The following is a 20,913-nucleotide window of genomic DNA, read 5'->3' on the forward strand; positions in this document are numbered from 1 at the left end:
GATGTGTCTGAGTGGTGTGTCCAAGTGGCTGCAAAAAAACAGTACTCCCGGGGCGCCGTGGCTTAGTTGGTTAAAGCGCCTGTCTAGTAAACAAGAAATCCTGGGTCCGAATCCCAGCGGTGCCTTTTTTTGTGCTGTGTTCTCGAACAGAACTGGTCATTATGGACAACCGCATACGCCTAGACTTAATTAAATGCAAGTATTCATTTCCTGTCTTGAACGACTTGTTTTTCTTAAAATGGATGCAACTTGCAAAACATGAAATACAAACCTCGCTAATCAGCGCTCGCGGCTGGCAAAAAAAAAAGAAGTCAGCAATGTTTTTTTTCTTTAACCTTAACCCTGCTAATGGAGAAGAGTTAAACGACCGAGTCTATGCAGCTTAAACGGTGCTCACGTCGGGTTCTTAGCTGAAAGGGTGATAAATCCCGCTCACCCCAGTCCTTAATCTTTTAAAAGGATACAAAATTGAACCTAGTCGCCACATCACATACATCCTGTTCAACGATAAAAAGGTGACATCTATCCTCGATCCAGAGTAAATCCCACGTTGAGGGCATATTTTTTTCCACTTTACCATGAGTCGGGCTCGGCTGCACAGAGGCGAGAGCAGAGCAATGAGGTCACGGGGACAGGAGAGCCACACGCTGGCGGTTTAAACACGCGGAAGAAAACTGAGGGATCCACAGTATGTGGACCCTCCGTGCGCCATCAGTCCGCACTCCGGACTCTGAATCCTGCCATCCGAGTTAAGATCTCGGCGGAACCTGAGGCGCAGTTCTTTCTTAAAACGTAATCTGGTGAGCATTTCTAGAATCGTACTTGTATAGATGCAGCCTTTAATGTGTTGCTAGGTTAAAATTGATGACTTCTTGAACTTCAGTAGGCAACTGCCCTCTTGATTTTGGATTTAATTTCTTTATTACAGGGGCGCTTTTATGAAGACCGAGTCATGTTCAGGTACTTTGCTTGATGGAGGAAGCATATTTCGGACTCTGTGATCTGCTCACCTGGAAAGGTCTGCTGTACTACTACAAGAGAGAAGTAGAGTCTGGAAGAATGGACAATTTTATGATGCTTTGGAAGATAATGTTTTTTTTTTCTTTGAAATTGAAATGAATCAGAATATCAGTGCAAAAGACAAACTCTTGGTTTGGTTTAAAGAGATATGGTTTTAAAACAGACAAAATGTAGAAAACAGGTGTTTCTCACTTTTGGAAGAGAATGGACCGGGGGTAATATTTTACAAGTTATATAATAGTAAAATATTATATAATAGGGGTAATAGTCGCGAGGGGCTTCAGCTTTTTCGTGCTTAATATGGTGCGCTGTGGCCACGGCAGATATGGGATCTATAAAAGCCGAAAATTCTCCGATCATTGCCTGACACAGCTCCTCAAAGCTATTACAGACCTCAGGTCCTTGTCTAGACATCCACTCGTGGACCGCTCGGCTGGTAGTTTTCCTTACTAACATAGCCTTTTCCTGTTCGGACGCTTCGGGCATAAACTGCAAAGTATATCTCAGCTCATCAATGTAGGTCTCCACATTATTCCCTGACACTGTCGGGTCAAACCTTTCTACATCTTTGGCTAACTGCCTCAGGGAGTGGAGGTTAATTTTTACAGTTTCTCCGTGGGCAGGGAGACGGCCGTGATCAGGAGCAGGGGGTCTATGCCTGAATTGAATCGCCCTTGCGTCTCGCGCAGGACTCGGCGATCTCCCCCATGCCGATCCGACCACAGACCCTGGCCGGGAGAAACCTCCTGGGTGAGCGCTCCGGGTTGCTAGGTGGGCTGGCATGTAAGTGGGATCTAGCCTGTTTTGCTTCCAGTACGGCAGCATCTAACTCCTTTTGCCTTTCCTGGCTGAGCTCATTTAAACTCTCAATTTCTTTTTCTTTTTCTTTCAAGCTCGCTTCTAGGTCTCTCCTAGCTACCTCAGCCGCAGTTTCTCTAGCAGACAGGTCATCTAATTTACCTAAAACTTCCCTGAGTCTGTCTTCACTTTCCTCACTTTTCACTCTCTTTTCTCTGATTATATCCAACAACTCAACTCGCTCCGCCTTATATCTTTCTAGCTTTCCCTGAAGCGTTTGAAACTTTGTCAGCTCGGACAAAGACAGTTCCAGCTGTTTAGCTAGATTTAAGGCGAAACTAGATAGGACCTGAACTGCGTTCACAGACCCTCCTGTGTTAAGCTGGTTCGCTACCTTAGCTACTAAATCTACTTGCAGCTTCTCAATATCATCAAAGTTCAACTTTTCGATACCGCTCCAGTAACCAGGATTGTCGTCGCTAGAAATAGTACTTATAAGCGACTCCACTTCAGACATTTTAGCAGCCATTGTCATTACGTCAGAGAAACTTTAAGAGTATTACTTTTTTTCCTTTTACCAAAATACAGTATGGAATCTAAACACCCGAGCAGATGGATTTCCAATCAGCACACGTTACACTAAACGCTAGAAAACAGGGGGATTTCTTTACGCAGTTATCAGCACACCCGGTATTCGCGTATAAAAGCCACGGTGCTGTGCTGAACTTGAACTCACAGCAACATCAGTTATTCTGTGCGATTGAGTCTCATTTCATTCTAAACTCGCCCACCCAGGGACGCCATTAAATGTAGTGGTTTGATGGGTTTACTGAGACACTTATTAATTGTAGCAGTAATCACGAGGTTGTTCGTTGGGGCTTTTAGAAAATCAATCGCCAGAACAACTAACAACGCACACACACGGGTTCAATACACGAGATACATTTATTAATATAAATTGTGCACCAAACATATACTAGTCTGCCTGGATACGAGCGGCAGACCTTACTGTGAGGGTTATCAATATACAAGATATATAATCTCGAAGAGATGCAAACACAAAGAGATACACAACAGAGAATATATGTCAATATATATCGTTCGGTTACCAAATCGCTAATCAGTGTTATTACCCATTGTTACTCTAAACTCGGAAGTAAATACATTACTCATGAATTAAATTGATAACAACTTGTGTTGAGGTACAATTGAATTCTCGAGACGCAATGTAGAACATGGGGTTAACTTATCCACTGTGTATGGATTTGGAATTTCCCGGCACGAACACCAAACCAGCTGACAAGCTCTGTTGCAGCCTCTGTTCCAGCGGTTGTCCAATGGGCGTTGTGTCGGCGTCCTCTGGCTACCAGCCAACCAGTCAAGGTGCAGCTCGGAGTAGGACGGGCGGAGGAATCTGACTGCGGCGCGCAGGGCAGTCGTTGCTCCGAGGGGATCTACCAGCAGTCCGGCTGGCTAGTAGAAAGTCTCTATGCACAGAGTGTGACCGCGAGTCCTCACAAGTCACTCTTTTGCCTGGGAAGAAACTGGTTCGTTCCCGGTCCAGCGCTGCTTCTGAATAAGCTATTCAGGTTGTCGACGAGGGTCCAACTGTAGGCTGCCGTTGATCAAACGGAGCATTCACGTTAGTAGAATTCTGAGTACGTACGGGATGCTTGGCCTCGCGCTTAGAACAAAGTCCAAGTCCCTATGCAGACAACAGCAGTTGTCACGTGATTGTCTCTGAGGATGCGCGAAAATGGCCAAGGAGAGCCCCGATCTGAGCTTGCGCTCCCTTTTTGACCAAGACACAGATGTGTGCTGATTGGTTGAGAGTTTGGCGGGCATTGGAGACCCACGTGGTATTACCACGCCCTGCCAGTCCCTGATTGGTTGGTCAAGGTGAGATATAAGTCACTTACTCTTGACACTTAAGAATGCAGTCCAGATGTCCATTCAGCACTCCCTAGACAGATAGGCGCCAATGGATGACCATTGATCATGATAGCCAGGCTTAGCTAAGTGCATCTCTGTCTGGGAGCTGTTCCCTATCAAAAGAAAACAACTTAAATCAGTCTGCATGAATACTTTCTCTGTGGCTGCACCACAGAGATGGGGGGTGAGATGGGGCTTCATTTAGGACAGCATACCAACGCTTAATTCTGTCTTATTAACAAGCATTGCCGCTACACTTGTATCCCAACTTTTGCAACTCGCAACTGAAAACCCACTGAAGCTAAGCAGGTGTGAGCCAGGTCAGTACCAGGATGAGGGTGAGCTACAGGGAAAAACAAAGCTTCCAGCTGGAAGTGGTGTTAATGGGCGCTCACTCTGAGGTCTGTACGGGTCCCAATGTCCCAATATAGTGATGGAGAAGCTGTGTTGGAAAAAGGGCGCTGTCTTTTGGATGAGATGTAAAACCGAGGTCATAGTGCTCTGTGGTCATTAAAAATGACCACCAAAACCTTTGACAAAAGCTCTTGGTAATTGATGGTCTTCAATAATGCTTCTCCTTTAGGTACATTTTAAATCAGATGAAAAATGCTGTGAAATGGGGGGGCACTTCAGGCCAGTGTAGGATTTGGGTTACAAGAACTATGAAACTGCACGAGAAAGCCCGTACACTGAATTACACGGCTTTCTATTCAAAGGACAAAAGAAATTCCCTGAGCTTGATTTTTTGCAGCACAGAGAGGACCACTGTTGTGAGGTCGGTTAGCTCAGTTGGTTAGATGGTGGTGCTAGTAACGCCAAGGTTGCGGGTTTGAGCCGCGTACGGGCCAGGTCCTTTTCTCCTCTCTTACCAAAGCTGTTAGGTTCCTTTCCGTGGTGAGATGGGTTGTCATGCTACGCTGCCACATAGCGCCGACAGACAAGAGTGTTGCGGGAGAAGAGAAATGTGTTTGAAGATTTAAGAGTGTCTTAGGTGCAGCCAAAATCAAGTGTCACAAATGCAAGTGGTTGGATTTCCATTGTTTAATATGGTAAAAATAAGCTGAAGTAATCTGCCGGTCCGGCACAGTCTGCCATGCTTTTGTCATTTACTGTAAAGTGGTATTGAACTGGGTGTCGAACTGGAGCCTCACCATTTGCATATGTGAGGCTCCAGTTATACATCGAGTGTCTCATTAAATGACAAAAATGAAGAGAGTTAAAGCAGCTGGAGAGGTTTTCTTACAACTTTTGAGCTGACACAGTTTTGGAAAATGTTTCCTTCACGCTGCACAGTACAACATAGGCAGCCAAGAGTCTCCAAAACAAAACAGAATTGACAGATAGGAGAAAATTCCCACTCGTCCTGAAGTTCCCAAAATCAAGCACTGAGCGTAAACAAAGTGTCTAAGTAGCGTGGGAATGCTAACCCTAACCCTAGCGTAAAAAGATGAGTCAAAGTAACGTCTAATCGGATTAGTTTCCTTAGAGCTGGTTCAGAGTTTGCTGAAGAGTTTACCCAGTGGGCACTGATTCGTCGAATATACGTATATTAACGGCGAAAATACGGCTATACGTATATATACGTCGCCTCGACGTATAATCAAAGTCGAATTGCAACCGTAAAATCGACGACATTAATAAACGCATATATAACGTCGAAAACACATCTAACACAGTGCCTGAGGCTTTTTACTGTATGTATCGTGTGTGCCGCAACTAGGAGTATACGGCACTCTGCACAGTGTTCGAAGTAAATTATTTTCGCAGTAATTAATTTACACGTGTATAATAAATATAGTAAATATAATAAATTAATTACTGCGAAAATTACTTCGTACACTGTGCAGAGTGCCGTATACTCCTAGGTAAGTTAGGTACATCTTTTTGCCCAAAACTGAAGGGGCGACATTCCTCCCTCCCCCCGTGATGCCAGGCCTGTCCCCATCCTATTCCATAATGTCATTATACTGTATATAATACCATACAACAGTGACCGATCCTTACTAACTGCATGCGTTAAAATTGCACATCAGCTCATAGCAGGGGGCACATAGCCGCGATGTATTATCAATGTTAAATTTCAACCATAATATCGACAACATTAATAAACGCATACATTGAGAAAATATCGAACCCAGCATATTTTCCGGTTATATACCACAATGCATTGCTAGTATTCGTTGGTCACCATTTTGGACACGTTTTTCAAACGTAGAAGTATATCCGCAAATATCTCAGCAATCCTCTTTTGACGAGTAAGTATGAACAATAATAATACTATCTGAATACATACAGATCTTTCTTAATATTATTTTGATTAAAATAGTAAGTGAATAAGCAAAAAATGGCACATAAAAATAGTGGAGCTTTTTAAACGTCTGTACTTACTGCGCCCCATAAGAAATCGTTTGTCCCCATTCAAAAGAGGTTGTGCGATGTCCTGCAGCGTTCGCAAAGCAAACCTTTGACAGTTTGAAAAGAGGAATTTATTCTGCTTCCTGTGCGTGCAGTAGTTACAAAGTTGAACGTCTTTACACGATCTGCTGCAGTTTTCAGTGGGCGGGCGTTGTCAAATGGCTTGGAAAAACGCACTGTGTTTCGGCTCGGCAAACATCGTGAGCAGTGTCCTGCATGTTTTCTGTGTATAGCTGTCTTTTAACGCATACAGAATTCATTCGAAATGGGGAATGGTGTGAATGGGGAAGATGACACTAAATCGTTCTGCCGTTTCTCTATTCTTATTCTATGTTGTACTTTCAAACTTTGGGTACTCTTTAATTAGGACAGACTTTATTGCTCAACTTCTATGATGCAAGCCAAATTTTATACATTTATTTCAGCTTTGAGCTTAGTAAACCGTTCATTTTTTAGATTATACTAAAGAAGATATTAATCATCATTAATTTGGGAAGTAATATTATATAATTTTCTCCTAGCTGCGGTGCTGAAGTCCCGCCCTAAATCAGCAGAAAAAAATAAGGAGCACGCAATGTGTTACTTGAAGAATGCATATGCAAGGCAGGGGGCCAGGAGATCTGGACACTGAAAATACTAGGTTTTTGGTTCTAACTGTTAGGACAATTACACAGGGTTTGCAAATAGTGGACAAAAATCGTCTTAACTTCCATTGTAATATTTTTTTTCTTGGAAATATAGAAGTTGTACATTTTAAAATGTATATTTGAATCAAAATGTGGTTTTGAGTTAGTGTGTTAATGTAATTAGTTTGTGTTTGCCGTTACTATACTGTATATTGCCATATTACCAGAATTTGTAGCTGAAGTTTAAGACTAGTTGTGTTTTTTATGATTATTGCCCATATGTTGATTGTTGATTGATTGTATACAATGTATAATTTGAAATACATATTTTTCAGGTGTGAATGTGTATTTTCAGAATAAATTTCTAAACCAAATCATTGGGTTGATTTACTAGTTTCTACACCTGTAAAACCTAACTTTGATGTATAATAGACCTCTACCCATATACGTATAATAGACCTCTAAAGTTATCCGTATAATAGACCTCTAACCATATACATATAATAGACCTCTAAAGTTATCCGTATAATAGACCTCCAACCATATACGTATAATAGACCTCTAAAGTTATCCGTATAATAGACCTCCAACCATATACGTAGAATAGTCCTCTAAAGTTATCCGGAACTCCTACCATATATGTATAATAGTCCTCTAAATTTATCCGTATAATAGAACTCCAACCATTTACGTATAATGAACATCTAATCATAGACGTATAATTGACGTATAACAATAGACGTATATTAGAATTTCATTCTAGACGAATTGCAGACCACATTTAGACGTCTAAGGTATGCGTTTAATAGACGTATATTATACATCTTTTGCCCACTGGGTTACGTCTCAACAGAAACGCTCTTTAGCTCTTTCAGTGTTATGCAGAGAACAGCGTCTGTCGAGATCACTTTTGAGTCAGCGCGAAACGCCGTGTGCTGTCAGTTTGATTTCATATTGCTCGTAGCGGCGCCCGGCTTTTGTCTGTCAAACGTTAGGTTGCGCTTCTTCATGCTGCATCGTCGGCATGAGTGGAGCTTTTTAAACGTCTGTACTTACTGCGCCCCATAAGAAATCGTTTGTCCCCGTTCAAAAGAGATTTTGCGATGTCCTGCAGCGTTCGCAAAGCAAACCTTTGACAGTTTGAAAAGAGGAATTTATTCTGCTTCCTGTGCGTGCAGTAGTTACAAAGTTGAACGTCTTTACACGATCTGCTGCAGTTTTCAGTGGGCGGGCTTTGTCAGATGGCTTGGAAAAACGCACTGTGTTTCGGCTCGGGAAACATCATGAGCAGTGTCCTGCATGTTTTCTGTGTATAGCTGTCTTTTGACGCATACAGAATTCATTCGAAATCATTGATTTCTCCAATTATCAAGGGTCCCTTAAAGGATGAGTCAAAGTAACGTCTAATCGGATTAGTTTCCTTAGAGCTGGTTCAGAGTTTGCTCAAGAGTTTACCTTTCACAGATGTGCAAAGAAGAATGTTGGGGGTGCACGCTTCAAGGTGCCTTACAGTGCGTTGTTTCCGACACAGTGTGGCCGGGTGTTTTCCGAGTTATCGCACGGATTGGGCACGCCCACAAGCCGAGAGCCGCAGGCGATGAGCCCGGGGCTGAACGGGCCCCACTGGCTAGTTTGTAAGGCCAGGTGCATTGCCAACCACGACCGGCACCGCAGAGGCTTTGAAGGCGGTCTGGGCTCCTGCAGCTGTGCAGCCACGCACTCTGGTTTCTCTGGTTAAAAAGTATTCAGAGGGTCATAGATGGCAGGTTGCTGTGTGTGGATGTGGAATGGGGGACCGTTAACCTGCGGCTAATCAATGTGTATTGTCCTACTGACGTGGGAGGAAGGGTGGAGCTACTCAAGGCACTCTCTCCCCTATTGTTAAGTAGCACAGACGTGATAGTGGGAGGGGATTTTAATTGTATCTTAGAGCACACAGACAGGCAGTCTAGCTCTCCGATAAAATTGGATTCCAGCTCACTGGCCCTGCAAAACTTAGTTCAAGACTTTAAACTCTCAGACACATATAGATGTATATATCCCACAACAGCAGGATATGCATGGTCAGGGAGGAATAGCAGCTCCAGAATTGACTATTGCTTTGTCTCAGAGAGAGTGAAAGTTGTTGGGGTCACTCTTCAGCCTGTCTTCTTCTCAGATCATCAGGCTTTAGGGTGTAGAGTGGAACTCCAGGGCGGGACTGTCTTTGGCCCAGGCCTCTGGAAACTCAACACAAAGCTGCTAGAGAACGAGGGGGTAGTATCCCGCTACAAGGAGAAACTATCACAGTGGCTGTCCTTGCAGTGTCTGTACGGGTCAGTAGGAGAGTGGTGGGAGGAGGTGAAGATGAGGACAAAGACCTTTTTCATGGCTGAGGGAAGGAAGGCTGCTGCCAGACGGAGAGGAGTGCTAGCCAGGAAACAGAGGCAGCTGCAGCGTCTCTACACGATGCTGCACAGTGGCTTCGATGTGCTCGAGGATATCACCCTTTTAAAAAAGGACATCCGGAGCATAGCCGAAGAAAGTAGTCGAGGAGTGCTGTTAAGAGGCAGAGTGCAGTTCTTGGAAGAAAATGAGAAGTGTACTCGCTTCTTTTTCAGGAAAGTGGTAGCCTCCAAGTCTGTCATGGAAAGTGTAGTTGATGAGGAGGGACGAGAGAGAACAGAGCCGAGTGCTATCCTCTCCTGCACCAAGGCCTTCTACTCAAGACTGTACAGCTCTACAGAGGTAAAGGATGAAGAAATTCATTTTTTTACCTCAAAGCTAGAAAACGTTTTGAGTGAAGAAGATAGGGAAGTACTTGAGAGGGATTTGACAGTAGAAGAGCTGAGACAGGCTATGGAGAGCTTACAGAAGGGGAAAACTCCAGGTGCTGACGGGCTCCCTAAAGAATTTTATTGCACCTTTTGGGATCTGCTTCAGGATCCGCTACTGGTCCTATTCGAGGAAAGATATAAGACAGAATTGCTGCCTGACTCCTTAAGAGAAGGCACTATCTCTCTCTTGTTTAAGAAAGGAGCAAAAAATGACATAAAGAACTGGAGACCCCTCAGCCTGTTAGGCGTGGACACTAAGATCCTGTCCAAAGCCCTTTTCCTGCACCTACAAAATGTAGTGGCCTCACTGGTAGGGAAAGAACAGACTTGTGGGATAGCAGGACGCCTGATGAGCGACAACCTGGCCTTGTTGAGGGATGTCTGTCTGTACTCTGAGGATCGCTCCCTCCCTCTTTGCATTTTAGGTGTAGACCTAGAAAAGGCCTTTGACCGCCTAAACCGGCAGTACTTAACATCGGGACTTGAGCACATGAAGTTTGGCCCCATCATGAGAAAGTGGATTAACCTGCTGTACACAGGTAGCAACAGCAGAGTCATGGTTAATGGCAATAGATCACGCCCCTTTGAAGTCTGTTCAGGGGTGAGGCAGGGCTGCCCATTATCCCCCTTGTTATGCGTTTTGGCTATGGAGCCCTTAGCCTGTGCCTTGCGCCAGGATCAGGCCATTAATGGGATACCAGTGCCTGGAAGTGGGGGAGGAGAGGTAAAGACATCTCTATACATGGATGACGTCACCCTGCTCCTCTCTGACAATGCCTCAATTAGCAGAGCTCTGCAGTGCTGTGATCGTTTCTCTTTGGCTTCCTCCGCAAAAATTAACAAATCTAAGAGTGAGATTTTTTATCAGAACTGGAGGGAGCCAAAAGAAGGACATGATCTCAGGCTGCAAGAGAAGAGAATTAAGGTCCTGGGGGTGTATTTTGGAGAAGAGATGGGAACAGTAAATTGGCAGAACAAATTGCCAATCTTAAACAAAAAACTGATGCAATGGAAGGACCGAGACCTCACCATGACAGGGAAGGTGCTGGTCATCAAAGCCGAGCTCTTGCCTGTCTTGAATTTTCTGGCTTCTACCTTCCCAATCCCACACCGTGTTGCGGCGGTGATGAGGAGATTGATGTTTCAATTTCTATGGGGTGGGAAGCAGGAAAGACTCAGAAGGGAAATAATGTACAGGCCGCTACCCTCAGGGGGGAAGTCTGTCCCAGATATTGCTACGAAGCTGCTGTGCATTTTCCTGGCCTCTGTGCTGAGAGGCTTTGCAACAGCACCTGCAGCGCGTACCTGGACTTATTTTTCCAGGCTCTGGGTAGGTAGGGAGGTGTTCAGAGTGTGGGGTGTCAGACCCAAGCTGGACGTCCCACTCTCTGACACATGCCCTGCAATTTATGGGACAGTTAAAAGTTTTCTAAGATCTCACCCAATTGGCCATATTCCCCTCCGAGATGTCAGCGTCCAAAAACTGGAAGATTTCGTTGCACCCCAGAACAATAGGCAGACCCATGTGGGCATTTTAACATCAGCCCAAACAAGGAAGGTGTGGAAACACACATCCTCTAAGTTTCTGTGCAACATTCACAGAGATTTAGCCTGGAGTGTCGTCCACCAGTGCTTACCGGTACGAACTTTCTTGTACCGTAGGGGCCTCACCCCCAGCCCTCGCTGCGTTAGGGTGGGCTGCGGCGAGGAGGAGACTGTATCCCATCTCCTGTGGTCCTGCTTTTTTGCTTAGGCCTTCTGGGCACAGTTTGAAGATTGGTTGCTGGCTCTCTCGCCCCAATTTACCCTGACCGCTGCTTTCGTCATATACGGCATCTCTCCTGTCAAACTTCCTCCTGACGTGTTTGACAGGATCTGGGCCGTGGTGAACAGTGGGAAAGTTGCCCTGTGGAGAGTGAGGAACATGGGGCTGTTCAAAGGCATCAAGATCCCAGTCAAGGCAGCAGGTAGCCTGGCCCTGTTCATCACCCGAGAGAACTATTACCTCAGAGATCTGTGGAGAGAAGGGAGGGAGGAAGCAGAAAATCTGTGGGAAATAGAGAGCATAGGTCAATATCTCAAGAAACTGTGAAAAACATTATCAAGTTTAAGTAAAGAATGTGATTTGCACCAGAAAAAAAGAAAATTGTTGCTATGTAACTGTTACCGTGTCAAAATGTAATGAGATGTGATCATATATACTGTTTTAAGTATGTATATTAATGTAAAGCTTTCTGATTTGTGATGTCCTGTATTTTTTTGTGAAAAGAAAATAAAGTTCTTAAAAATCGAAATCGGTTCACCCAGGGCGAGGCTCGGCCATTGCACTCCGGCTGTGCTGACCCCTGCGAATTCCCCAAATGTGGGAATCATAATTTCTGGTAGTGGGGGACTGCGTTCGCTTTCTCCCCTGATGTGCTTGGTCCAAAATCAGATACGGGAGGGTTAGGACACCACGAGCTGCGTGGCTGCGGAAGGATCCCGGTTCGAAAGGAGTCGACGCCGCTGCTGGTTCTCGCTGGCTTTTAGTTAGGGGTCCGGAGAAGCATCTCAAGCTAGTTCCACTACTCCTTCCGGACGTTCATTCCCTTTTCAAAGTCAGTCGTTTTGCTGTAGTCTGCGTTCTTTAGGCTGATTATTGAGGTTAGCCTTTATTTGGTCATGGGGGGCCTCGGTACTGTATGCTGAGTCTAAAGACAGTTTCACCCGTTTTCTGATTGCTCGGTTCTGTACCAGTGCAGACATGTCAAACAGTGAATGGCTGTACCTCTATTGTATCCGTGCTCAATGAATGAAATCGGTAACAAATGAATATATGTCTAGTTATACGAAAAACGAGTGGTTTATCGACTCATCTTCATTTGCAGATTTAGAGGCAGCTTCGATATTCGTTTTACAGACGGGTTTTTTTTTTGAATATGGGTCACACACATGCCACAGCAACAAAACATCTCTAGAGATGAGGCTATAGATCACCTTTCCATCCTGCAGGTTTTCCTCCCAAAGCCTACGGCACCAACGGCGACCCCTGCTGGCCGGGAGAGCAAAAGCTTACAGCACCTGGTATTCCCAGGCAGTCTCCCATCCAAGTACTAACCAGGCCCGACGCTGCTTAGCTTCCAAGATCAGACGAGATCGGGCGTGTTCAGGGTGGTGTGGCCGTAAGCGAAAGCCTCAGCGCCTGACTCGCTACTTGAAGCTGTGTGTGGCGGGGGTTCCGTGCTCCCCGAGCGGGACTGAAGGATCGTTCGTGTGCCACTCTTTGGAAAGGAGCTGCTTTCCAAATCGCATTGCGTGCCTGGATGTTGGCGAATGCGCTCCCTTGTGTTGGCTCGTCCCGCACTGGAGGAGGACAAACAATCTGCACGGAGGAGCACCAGGCAAGTCTTCACCAGACAAAAACCTCCAGTGCACAGCACTCTGGAAACATTTCGGGGCTTTCGCGTGTTTATTTCAGCACGTAAAGCGCACCGGTCCAACACGTCGGCCGGGCGCGCGGCGCCTCCGCCCTCTTGTGGCCTTGCGGCGTCAGAGCAAGAGGCTCCTTCTCGCTGCCCTTCCGCTGTGTTGCAGGGCCCCGAGAGGGAACCCGGAGCGCGCACTTTGTGGGGGGCGGGGGACCGCATTCGCGCTCTGCCCCCGGTCTCTTGCGCGAGTACTAAATCTCACGGACAGGGGGGCCTCGTCATTGATTGTTACAGGTGAGACGGGGATTAGGAGGAGACCCCGACTGATGGGTAAAGGGGAGCACTAACACCAGAGGGACACCCCCGGCGTCTCTTTTTGAGAGACGCCCTGGGGTTTCCTAATGGCCAAGGAGGGTCGGGACCTCGGTTTGACGCCTCCCCCGAAGGACGGCGCCTGTTTGTGCAGCAGAGTGTCGCCATCAGGAGGCTGGGGCGTAAGAGAGCCACACAGCCCGCAGGGTGAGCGCTCCCTACTGGTCCCAGTCACACCTCTTGCAGGAGCAGCAGCAACCGGAGCTTTTCCGGGGTGGAATCTCCCATCCGGGTGCCGGCCAGGCTCACACCTGCTGGGCTGCCCCGGGGGTGAGCCCAGTCGAGAGTCGCAGGGCCAGATCTAGTCACCGGGGAGAAACGATACAAGTGAAGGATTGCTCGGCTCTCGGCACTTGAAAAGACCGACAAATGTCTCGTTCCCGCCGGAGCTGAATGTACCCGCATGTGTGGTGTCGTCTTCTTCCCCCGCCCCGCTGTGTTTGCTGTATTGTCTCTGAAGCCGGCCCCCCCGAGACGAGACGGGCTGTTCCTGTGCCCCAATTAACACTTTACAGGTGCCATTCCCCGGCATTGTGGCCATTGTCGGTGCTCACACGCGATAAGATAAGGCGGAGGAGATCGGGGCATGCCCAGCGGCAGACATTCAAGGAGGGGGCAGTGCGAGGTGAGGTGAGGTGCGACACGCCGGAGCCCCGACGCAGCTAATGCGGAGCACTTGTTGGACTGGCATCGAAAGGACGTGTGCGCACGGAGCGAGCCTTCCCTGCGGCGGAGCGCGGGAACTTTCTCCCCCCCTCCCGCTGCAGGAGTTGTGTGCACTGCAGCGGTGCCGAGAGAAAAGCACAGAAGGCAGCAGGCTCTGGAGAGCAGGTAAGAGACGGAGCCTTGTGGGCAGGCGAGCAGGCCCGTTTTTTGGAAATTGCTGAAAAGGTTTGTTCGGTGTGTGGCAGGCGCACGTCGCGAGCTTGCGTGGCGATCTGCCGGTCTGGAGTTATGCAAATGAGGCCGAATTGCATCCCGGGACATGCTGCGAATGCGCAACGGCGACTGCAGATGTGTAGGAAACGGCGCGCTCGTTTTCTCGTTTTGCCCACACTTTTGAGTGTTAGTGTGGCGTGTGAGTGTGTGAAAGAGTGGGCCCAGCAGGAGGCGGTGGCGTGCGGGGCGAGGAGGTGGCCTAGGCTGCGCGATTTGTGCTGTGGGTGCGGGCCGCTTGCAGGGGCCTGTTTAACTCATACTTACCTGGCAGGGGAGATACCTTGATCAAGAAGGAGGTTCACCCAGGGCGAGGCTCGGCCATTGCACTCCGGCTGTGTTGACCCCTGCGAATTCCCCAAATGTGGGAATCTCGACTGCATAATTTCTAGAAGTGGGGGACTGCGTTCGCGCTCTCCCCTGATGTGCTTGGTCCAAAATCAGATACGGGAGGGTTAGGACACCACGAGCTGCGTGGCTGCGGAAGGATCCCGGTTCGACAGGAGTGGACGCCGCTGCTGGTTCTCGCTGGCTTTTAGTTAGGGGTCCGGAGAAGCATCTCAAGCTAGTTCCACTACTCCTTCCGGACGTTCATTCCCTTTTCAAAGTCAGTCGTTTTGCTGTAGTCTGCGTTCTTTAGGCTGATTATCGAGGTTAGCCTTTATTTGGTCATGGGGGGCCTCGGTACTGTATGCTGAGTCTAAAGACAGTTTCACCCGTTTTCTGATTGCTCGGTTCTGTACCAGTGCAGACATGTCAAACAGTGAATGGCTGTACCTCTATTGTATCCGTGCTCAATGAATGAAATCGGTAACAAATGAATATATGTCTAGTTATACGAAAAACGAGTGGTTTATCGACTCATCTTCATTTGCAGATTTAGAGGCAGCTTCGATATTCGTTTTACAGACGGGTTTTTTTTTTGGAATATGGGTCCCACACATGCCACAGCAACAAAACATCTCTAGAGATGAGGCTATAGATCACCTTTCCATCCTGCAGGTTTTCCTCCCAAAGCCTACGGCACCAACGGCGACCCCTGCTGGCCGGGAGAGCAAAAGCTTACAGCACCTGGTATTCCCAGGCAGTCTCCCATCCAAGTACTAACCAGGCCCAACGCTGCTTAGCTTCCGAGATCAGACGAGATCGGGCGTGTTCAGGGTGGTGTGGCCATAAGCGAAAGCCCCGGCGCCTGACTCGCTACTTGAAGCTGTGTGTGGCGGGGGTTCCGTGCCCCCCGAGCGGGACTGAAGGATCGTTCGTGTGCAACTCTTTGGAAAGGAGCTGCTTTCCAAATCGCATTGCGTGCCTGGATGTTGGCGAATGCGCTCCCTTGTGTTGGCTCGTCCCGCACTGGAGGAGGACAAACAATCTGCACGGAGGAGCACCAGGCAAGTCTTCACCAGACAAAAACCTCCAGTGCACAGCACTCTGGAAACATTTCGGGGCTTTCGCGTGTTTATTTCAGCACGTAAAGCGCACCGGTCCAACACGTCGGCCGGGCGCGCGGCGCCTCCGCCCTCTTGTGGCCTTGCGGCGTCAGAGCAAGAGGCTCCTTCTCGCTGCTCTTCCGCTGTGTTGCAGGGCCCCGAGAGGGAACCCGGAGCGCGCACTTTGTGGGGGGCGGGGGACCGCGTTCGCGCTCTGCCCCCGGTCTCTTGCGCGAGTACTAAATCTCACGGACAGGGGGGCCTCGTCATTGATTGTTACAGGTGAGACGGGGATTAGGAGGAGACCCCGACTGATGGGTAAAGGGGAGCACTAACACCAGAGGGACACCCCCGGCGTCTCTTTTTGAGAGACGCCCTGGGGTTTCCTAATGGCCAAGGAGGGTCGGGACCTCGGTTTGACCTCTGTTTGTGCAGCAGAGTGTCGCCATCAGGAGGCTGGGGCGTAAGAGAGCCACACAGCCCGCAGGGTGAGCGCTCCCTACTGGACCCAGTCACACCTCTTGCAGGAGCAGCAGCAACCGGAGCTTTTCCGGGGTGGAATCTCCCATCCGGGTGCCGGCCAGGCTCACACCTGCTGGGCTGCCCCGGGGGTGAGCCCGGTCGAGAGTCGCAGGGCCAGATCTAGTCACCGGGGAGAAACGATACAAGTGAAGGATTGCTCGGCTCTCGGCACTTGAAAAGACCGACAAATGTCTCGTTCCCGCCGGAGCTGAATGTACCCGCATGTGTGGTGTCGTCTTCTTCCCCCGCCCCGCTGTGTTTGCTGTATTGTCTCTGAAGCCGGCCCCCCCGAGACGAGACGGGCTGTTCCTGTGCCCCAATTAACACTTTACAGGTGCCATTCCCCGGCATTGTGGCCATTGTCGGTGCTCACACGCGATAAGATAAGGCGGAGGAGAGCGGGGCATGCCCAGCGGCAGACATTCAAGGAGGGGGCAGGGCGAGGTGAGGTGAGGTGCGACACGCCGGAGCCCCGACGCAGCTAATGCGGAGCACTTGTTGGACTGGCATCGAAAGGACGTGTGCGCACGGAGCGAGCCTTCCCTGCGGCGGAGCGCGGGAACTTTCTCCCCCCCTCCCGCTGCAGGAGTTGTGTGCACTGCAGCGGTGCCGAGAGAAAAGCACAGAAGGCAGCAGGCTCTGGAGAGCAGGTAAGAGACGGAGCCTTGTGGGCAGGCGAGCAGGCCCGTTTTTTGGAAATTGCTGAAAAGGTTTGTTCGGTGTGTGGCAGGCGCACGTCGCGAGCTTGCGTGGCGATCTGCCGGTCTGGAGTTATGCAAATGAGGCCGAATTGCATCCCGGGACATGCTGCGAATGCGCAACGGCGACTGCAGATGTGTAGGAAACGGCGCGCTCGTTTTCTCGTTTTGCCCACACTTTTGAGTGTTAGTGTGGCGTGTGAGTGTGTGAAAGAGTGGGCCCAGCAGGAGGCGGTGGCGTGCGGGGCGAGGAGGTGGCCTAGGCTGCGGGATTTGTGCTGTGGGTGCGGGCCGCTTGCAGGGGCCTGTTTAACTCATACTTACCTGGCAGGGGAGATACCTTGATCAAGAAGGAGGTTCACCCAGGGCGAGGCTCGGCCATTGCACTCCAGCTGTGCTGACCCCTGCGAATTCCCCAAATGTGGGAATCTCGACTGCATAATTTCTAGTAGTGGGGGACTGCGTTCGTGCTCTCCCCTGATGTGCTTGGTCCAAAATCAGATACGGGAGAGTTAGGACACCACGAGCTGCGTGGCTGCGGAAGGATCCCGGTTCGACAGGAGTGGACGCCGCTGCTGGTTCTCGCTGGCTTTTAGTTAGGGGTCCGGAGAAGCATCTCAAGCTAGTTCCACTACTCCTTCCGGACGTTCATTCCCTTTTCAAAGTCAGTCGTTTTGCTGTAGTCTGCGTTCTTTAGGCTGATTATCGAGGTTAGCCTTTATTTGGTCATGGGGGGCCTCGGTACTGTATGCTGAGTCTAAAGACAGTTTCACCCGTTTTCTGATTGCTCAGTTCTGTACCAGTGCAGATATGTCAAACAGTGAATGGCTGTACCTCTATTGTATCCGTGCTCAATGAATGAAATCGGTAACAAATGAATATATGTCTAGTTATACGAAAAACGAGTGCTTTATCGATTCATCTTCATTTGCAGATTTAGAGGCAGCTTCGATATTCGTTTTACAGACGGGTTTTTTTTTTGGAATATGGGTCACACACATGCCACAGCAACAAAACATCTCTAGAGATGAGGCTATAGATCACCTTTCCATCCTGCAGGTTTTCCTCCCAAAGCCTACGGCACCAACGGCGACCCCTGCTGGCCGGGAGAGCAAAAGCTTACAGCACCTGGTATTCCCAGGCAGTCTCCCATCCAAGTACTAACCAGGCCCGACGCTGCTTAGCTTCCGAGATAAGACAATCTCGAGAGACGCCCTGGGGTTTCCTAATGGCCAAAGAGGGTCGGGACCTCGGTTTGACGCCTCCCCCGAAGGACGGCGCCTGTTTGTGCAGCAGAGTGTCGCCATCAGGAGGCTGGGGCGTAAGAGAGCCACACAGCCCGCAGGGTGAGCGCTCCCTACTGGTCCCAGTCACACCTCTTGCAGGAGCAGCAGCAACCGGAGCTTTTCCGGGGTGGAATCTCCCATCCGGGTGCCGGCCAGGCTCACACCTTCTGGGCTGCCCCGGGGGTGAGCCCAGTCGAGAGTCGCAGGGCCAGATCTAGTCACCGGGGAGAAACGATACAAGTGAAGGATTGCTCGGCTCTCGGCACTTGAAAAGACCGACAAATGTCTCGTTCCCGCCGGAGCTGAATGTACCCGCATGTGTGGTGTCGTCTTCTTCCCTAGCCCCGCTGTGTTTGCTGTATTGTCTCTGAAGCCGGCCCCCCCGAGACGAGACGGGCTGTTCCTGTGCCCCAATTAACACTTTACAGGTGCCATTCCCCGGCATTGTGGCCATTGTCGGTGCTCACACGCGGTAAGATAAGGCGGAGGAGAGCAGGGCATGCCCAGGGGCAGACATTCAAGGAGGGGGCAGTGCTAGGTGAGGTGAGGTGCGACACGCCGGAGCCCCGACGCAGCTAATGCGGAGCACTTGTTGGACTGGCATCGAAAGGACGTGTGCGCACGGAGCGAGCCTTCCCTGCGGCGGAGCGCGGGAACTTTCTCCCCCCCTCCCGCTGCAGGAGTTGTGTGCACTGCAGCGGTGCCGAGAGAAAAGCACAGAAGGCAGCAGGCTCTGGAGAGCAGGTAAGAGACGGAGCCTTGTGGGCAGGCGAGCAGGCCCGTTTTTTGGAAATTGCTGAAAAGGTTTGTTCGGTGTGTGGCAGGCGCACGTCGCGAGCTTGCGTGGCGATCTGCCGGTCTGGAGATATGCAAATGAGGCCGAATTGCATCCCGGGACATGCTGCGAATGCGCAACGGCGACTGCAGATGTGTAGGAAACGGCGCGCTCGTTTTCTCGTTTTGCCCACACTTTTGAGTGTTAGTGTGGCGTGTGAGTGTGTGAAAGAGTGGGCCCAGCAGGAGGCGGTGGCGTGCGGGGCGAGGAGGTGGCCTAGGCTGCGCGATTTGTGCTGTGGGTGCGGGCCGCTTGCAGGGGCCTGTTTAACTCATACTTACCTGGCAGGGGAGATACCTTGATCAAGAAGGAGGTTCACCCAGGGCGAGGCTTGGCCATTGCACTCCGGCTGTGCTGACCCCTGCGAATTCCCCAAATGTGGGAATCTCGACTGCATAATTTCTGGTAGTGGGGGACTGCGTTCGCGCTCTCCCCTGATGTGCTTGGTCCAAAATCAGATACGGGAGGGTTAGGACACCACGAGCTGCGTGGCTGCGGAAGGATCCCGGTTCGACAGGAGTGGACGCCGCTGCTGGTTCTCGCTGGCTTTTAGTTAGGGGTCCGGAGAAGCATCTCAAGCTAGTTCCACTACTCCTTCCGGACGTTCATTCCCTTTTCAAAGTCAGTCGTTTTGCTGTAGTCTGCGTTCTTTAGGCTGATTATCGAGGTTAGCCTTTATTTGGTCATGGGGGGCCTCGGTACTGTATGCTGAGTCTAAAGACAGTTTCACCCGTTTTCTGATTGCTCGGTTCTGTACCAGTGCAGATATGTCAAACAGTGAATGGCTGTACCTCTATTGTATCCGTGCTCAATGAATGAAATCGGTAACAAATGAATATATGTCTAGTTATACGAAAAACGAGTGGTTTATCGATTCATCTTCATTTGCAGATTTAGAGGCAGCTTCGATATTCGTTTTACAGACGGGTTTTTTTTTTTGAATATGGGTCACACACATGCCACAGCAACAAAACATCTCTAGAGATGAGGCTATAGATCACCTTTCCATCCTGCAGGTTTTCCTCCCAAAGCCTACGGCACCAACGGCGACCCCTGCTGGCCGGGAGAGCAAAAGCTTACAGCACCTGGTATTCCCAGGCAGTCTCCCATCCAAGTACTAACCAGGCCCGACGCTGCTTAGCTTCCGAGATCAGACAATCTCGAGAGACGCCCTGGGGTTTCCTAATGGCCAAAGAGGGTCGGGACCTCGGTTTGACGCCTCCCCCGAAGGACGGCGCCTGTTTGTGCAGCAGAGTGTCGCCATCAGGAGGCTGGGGCGTAAGAGAGCCACACAGCCCGCAGGGTGAGCGCTCCCTACTGGTCCCAGTCACACCTCTTGCAGGAGCAGCAGCAACCGGAGCTTTTCCGGGGTGGAATCTCCCATCCGGGTGCCGGCCAGGCTCACACCTGCTGGGCTGCCCCGGGGGTGAGCCCAGTCGAGAGTCGCAGGGCCAGATCTAGTCACCGGGGAGAAACGATACAAGTGAAGGATTGCTCGGCTCTCGGCACTTGAAAAGACCGACAAATGTCTCGTTCCCGCCGGAGCTGAATGTACCCGCATGTGTGGTGTCGTCTTCTTCCCCAGCCCCGCTGTGTTTGCTGTATTGTCTCTGAAGCCGGCCCCCCCGAGACGAGACGGGCTGTTCCTGTGCCCCAATTAACACTTTACAGGTGCCATTCCCCGGCATTGTGGCCATTGTCGGTGCTCACACGCGTTAAGATAAGGCGGAGGAGAGCAGGGCATGCCCAGGGGCAGACATTCAAGGAGGGGGCAGTGCGAGGTGAGGTGAGGTGCGACACGCCGGAGCCCCGACGCAGCT

General features: G+C 49.8%; 5 non-coding genes across 5 annotated transcripts; 3 read left to right on the plus strand and 2 right to left on the minus strand.

Annotated features, from left to right (window-relative positions):
• Positions 1 to 12,655: 12,655 nt before the first annotated feature.
• LOC138228380 (5S ribosomal RNA) lies at positions 12,656 to 12,774 on the minus strand. Its single transcript, XR_011185460.1, has one exon. It is a non-coding gene; the product is annotated as a 5S ribosomal RNA (ribosomal RNA).
• Positions 12,775 to 14,581: 1,807 nt separating this feature from the next.
• LOC138228113 (U1 spliceosomal RNA) lies at positions 14,582 to 14,745 on the plus strand. The gene has a single exon (XR_011185209.1). It is a non-coding gene; the product is annotated as a U1 spliceosomal RNA (small nuclear RNA).
• A 636-nt stretch (positions 14,746 to 15,381) lies between these two features.
• LOC138228202 (5S ribosomal RNA) lies at positions 15,382 to 15,500 on the minus strand. Its single transcript, XR_011185288.1, has one exon. It is a non-coding gene; the product is annotated as a 5S ribosomal RNA (ribosomal RNA).
• Positions 15,501 to 17,288: 1,788 nt separating this feature from the next.
• On the plus strand, positions 17,289 to 17,452 carry LOC138228120 (U1 spliceosomal RNA). The gene has a single exon (XR_011185216.1). It is a non-coding gene; the product is annotated as a U1 spliceosomal RNA (small nuclear RNA).
• Positions 17,453 to 19,366: 1,914 nt separating this feature from the next.
• Positions 19,367 to 19,530, plus strand: LOC138228102 (U1 spliceosomal RNA). The gene has a single exon (XR_011185198.1). It is a non-coding gene; the product is annotated as a U1 spliceosomal RNA (small nuclear RNA).
• Positions 19,531 to 20,913: the final 1,383 nt, after the last annotated feature.

The sequence above is a fragment of the Lepisosteus oculatus genome, unplaced genomic scaffold (genome assembly GCF_040954835.1).
Source record: "Lepisosteus oculatus isolate fLepOcu1 unplaced genomic scaffold, fLepOcu1.hap2 HAP2_SCAFFOLD_40, whole genome shotgun sequence".
In the NCBI taxonomy this organism is placed as follows: domain Eukaryota; kingdom Metazoa; phylum Chordata; class Actinopteri; order Semionotiformes; family Lepisosteidae; genus Lepisosteus; species Lepisosteus oculatus.